Below are 3,856 nucleotides of genomic sequence, written 5' to 3'. Positions count from 1 at the left end.
ACAGTTTCTGTTTTCCACTGCTTACTAGATATATATCCCTGGCACAATGTTACAGATTTTCAGAGGTAGTTACCACAAAGCCCCACATGTAAGCAAGAGTATTTCCCATTTTTGCTTTAGTTTTTCATATAACATTTTTATTTTTAAATATTACTTGCCCTAGCTGGTTTGGCTCAGTGGATAGAGTGTCACATGCAAACTGAAGGGTCCCAGGTTCAGTTCCGATCAAGGGCACATGCCTGGGTTGCAGGCTCGATCCCCAGTAGGGGGAGTGCAGGAGGCAGCCGATCAGTGATTCTCTCTCATCATTGAAATTTCTATCTCACTCACCCTCTCCCTTCCTCTCTGAAATCAATAAAAATATTTTTTTAAAAAGTAAAAAAAAAAAATAGAATAAACAAAACAAAACAGAAAGAGACCCATAGATATAGAGAACAAGCTGATGGTTGCCAAAGGGGGTGGTTAGGGGAGTGGGGGGAAGAAAGCAACCAGTGCCAAGGCCTTGAGGCGGCATTTTAAAAAGAGCTGGCAGACCTGGAGCGGCCCAGCTGTCAGGAGGGGGAGGCACAAGATGCAACTGAAGGGACCAAGCGGACTTTCCCTGGGTGCCAGGAGGGACCAGGTGCCCCTCCCCCAACAGCAGTATTTAGCCTTTGTGGGGTGCTCACAACAGGACCCTTCATGTGAATGAATCTCATTTTAATCTCAAAACAACCTCGGGAGACACTATTCTTCCCATTTTACAGACGAGAGAATTGAGAAGCGAAGACACTCAAGGAATCGGCACATAAGTGGCAGGGCAGGTATTTTCACTTGTTTTTAAAAGTCCATGTTACGAAGGCATATTTGCATACAATAGATGCACGTTTTGAGTGTACAGCTCAGTGAGTTTAGCAATGTGTACGTCCATGTATCTATCACCAAGATCGAGATACTGAACATTTCCACCACCCCAAATGCTCCCTGTGCCCCTTCCCAGCCGGTCCCCACAACCGTCCCAGGCCACAAGCACTCAGTGATATGTTTTCTGATACTATTAATTCAATCTGTCTTACCTAGAATTTCATAAAAATGGAATCATACAGTATGTACTCTTTTGTGTCTGGCTTCATATGTCATCTATTGTGAAGTTTCCAGTTTTTGCTGAGTTGTTCTGTTATTGAGTTTTTAGAGTCCTTCATACATCTGGATACCAGTCTCCAATATGCAACACCTGTATTGCAAATAGTTTCTTTCAGTTTGTGGTTCACCTTTTCATTTAGCTAATGATGTCTTTCTAAGAATAGATTTGTATTTATTTCACACTTTTTAAAAATGTTTTTTTTATTGATTTCAGAGAGGAAGGAAGGAGAGAGAGAGATAGAAACATCAATGATGAAAAAGGATCATTGATTGGCTGTCTCTTGCACGCCCCAAACTCCGAGCATATGCAGCATATGCCCTTGACCAGAACTGAACCCGGGACTCTTCAGTCCACAGGCCAGCGCTCTATCCACTGAGCCAAACCGACACTCTATCTACTGAGCCAAACCAGCTAGGGCTATTTCACACTTTTTTTTCTTTTATGGCTCATGCTTATGTTCTATCAAAGAAATCTTTGCTTACCCTAAGGTCACAAAAAATTTTATCCTGCATTTTCTTCTAGAAGTTTTATTGTTATAGTTTAATAGTTTTAGTTTTACACTTAGGTTTATAATGAATATTTAATTACTTTTTGTATAGGCTACGAAGAATCAAAGCTCATTTTTTCCCAAATGGATGTCTGGCTATCCCAGCTTTATTTGTTAAAAAGCCTATTATTTCTTCACTGAATTCTCTTCACTTTGTCACAAAACAATTGAATATGTATGTGTGATCTATTTCTGGATCCTATTCTGTTCCATAGATCTATGTTTTGATATGTTTCTATTATGCTAATATTATACTGTGCGGCCTCTGATCTCATTCTTTTTCAAAACTGTATTGGCTATTCTGGGTCCTTTGAATTTCTCTATATATTTTAGCATCAGCTTGTCAATTTCTACCAATAGTCTACTGAGATTTTTAAAAAAATATTTTCTATTGATTTCAGAGAGGAAGGGGGAGGGAGAAAGAGAGAGAAACATGAATGATGAGAATCATTGATCAGTTACCTCCTGCATGCCCCCTACTGGGGACTGAGCCCACAACCCAGACATGTGCCCTGACCAGGAATCGAACCATGATGTCCTGGTTCATAGGTCGACACTCAACCACTAAGCCACGCAGGCCAGGCTAATGAGATTTTGATTAAGATTCTTTTTTGAATCTATAAAATTGAATCTCATTCTTAAAATAAGAAAGACTGCTTAGAAACAGTACATTCTTTTATTTATTGATTGATTTTTAGAGAGAGAAAAACAGTGATTTGTTGTTCCACTTATTCATGCATTCATTGGTTGATTCTTGTATGTGCTCTGACTGAGGATCAAAGCCACAACCTTGGTGTATCAGAACAATGCGCTAACAAACTGAGCTACCTGGCCAGGGCCAGAAACAGTAAGAAAAAAAGGGGGGATGGCAAAAAAACAAAAATGGGGAAAAGAAAGGACAACTACATATTTAAATCAAATTTCTAGAATTTGTAATTATTAACTGTAGCCATGGACTAACCAAAGTTGATATAATCTGAATAATTATTAAAGTTCAGTCCTTAATTTAAAAAAATTAATGTGTTGGTGAGGATGTGGAGAAATTGGAACCCTTGTGCATTACTGGTAGAATGTAAAATGTGGAAAACAGTTTTGGTGAGTCCTCAAAAAGTTAAACATAGCACTACCATATAATCAAGCTATTCCATTTCTAGGTATATAGCCAAAAGAATTGAAAACAGGGACTCAAACGGATGTGTACACCAATGTTTATAGTAGCATTATTCCCAATACCCCAAAGGTGGAAACAAGTCAAATGCCTATCAACAGATGCGTGAATAAAGAAAATGTAGTCTATTCATATAATGCAATTTTATTCAATCATAAAAAATGAATGTGTTTTTGACACTCGCCATATGGTGGATGAACCTTGAAGACATTGTGAAAATAAATAAAGGAAACGTCACTAAAAAGGAGTCAGAAGACCAATAGGGGGAGCTCTCACTCAGTACCACTGATGCTAACTACAATAATTGTCAATTACAGACACCAACAGACTTGTCAACAGGAAAGAATCATCAATTACAGGCCCCAACAGAAAAGATTTACATTGCATCTCCTACAAGAAATCCACCACCCCTGCAACTCAGCTAATGAGAAACCTTCATTTCTCTGAACTCTTCTTGCCGTTCTCCAATGAACTTTTGTTCAAAACAACTCCCGACTTCCTCCTTTTTTCTCTCCATAAAACAATGTTCCTCTCTTTTGTCTGTCAATTTGCCTATGGCTTTTCCTATAGCTTGCTTGTCCTGAATTACGATTCTTGGCACTTCCCTAGTAAACCCATTTGTGCTGGTAAAATAAATGGCCGTTTAAGGTCAACATTATGCTAAGTGACATAAGCCATAACAAAAGGACTAATATTATATGTTTCCACTTAGATGGGGTACCCAGAATAGGCCAGTTCATAGAGACAAAAAGCAGAGTAGAGATTACCAAGGAGTTAGGGAGCAGGGAATGGGAAATGTGTTTAATGGGTAGAGTTTATGGGATGACGAAAAAGATTCTGGAGATGGGTTGTGGTTATGCTTACATAACATTGGGAGTATTCTGAATGCCACTGAGTTGTATACTTATAAGTTGTTAAAAGGGTAAATATTATGTGTGTTTTAACAAAATAGAAGTTGAAGCTTTATTAACAAATTAATGGCATACATCTACCTGCATTTAAAATTAGAATAGAATGA

At 38.4% G+C, this 3,856-nt stretch overlaps 1 long non-coding RNA gene across 2 annotated transcripts in view; it reads right to left on the bottom strand.

Moving 5' to 3' along the window:
* The window catches only part of LOC102760575, a 14,078-nt gene that overhangs the window by 6,956 nt on the left and 3,266 nt on the right, over window positions 1-3,856 (bottom strand). For both annotated transcript variants that reach the window (XR_001515168.1, XR_001515169.1), the window contains exon 3: window positions 1,056-1,213. This is a non-coding gene — a long non-coding RNA (uncharacterized LOC102760575). The remainder of the gene's footprint in view (window positions 1-1,055; window positions 1,214-3,856) is intronic.

Source organism: Myotis davidii, unplaced genomic scaffold (assembly GCF_000327345.1).
Source record: "Myotis davidii unplaced genomic scaffold, ASM32734v1 scaffold425, whole genome shotgun sequence".
In the NCBI taxonomy this organism is placed as follows: domain Eukaryota; kingdom Metazoa; phylum Chordata; class Mammalia; order Chiroptera; family Vespertilionidae; genus Myotis; species Myotis davidii.
This window is presented reverse-complemented; position numbering and strand designations above follow the sequence as displayed.